The following is a 343-nucleotide window of genomic DNA, read 5'->3' as shown; positions in this document are numbered from 1 at the left end:
ATTAAACAAAGCAAAAAATCTATACGCATTATAACATTCCCATACATAAAAACAATCTATTCCTTATACAGAACGCGTACGCTTCCTCCTTCCCACTCCCCTCTCACGACACCGGATAAAAATCGACGAAATTACCAGCGTTCGTGCATACCCGGGGCACTTCGAGCGAGAGAGAATGGGGGTTGGTATCTTTTTTTTTGTGTTATTCGCGTCTACTGCACAACACTCCCTTTGCCTAACACCTAACCTCATTTCGCAGGTGTTAAGGTGTGTTGAGGTTTGATCTGCGACGTTATTTAGGTCTGTTTGCTTCGTTGGTAAGTGTAAATGGGAGAATGGGGTC

This window comes from Penaeus monodon, chromosome 22 (assembly GCF_015228065.2).
Source record: "Penaeus monodon isolate SGIC_2016 chromosome 22, NSTDA_Pmon_1, whole genome shotgun sequence".
Taxonomy (NCBI): Eukaryota; Metazoa; Arthropoda; class Malacostraca; order Decapoda; family Penaeidae; genus Penaeus; species Penaeus monodon.
Note: the sequence above shows the minus strand (reverse complement) of the source record.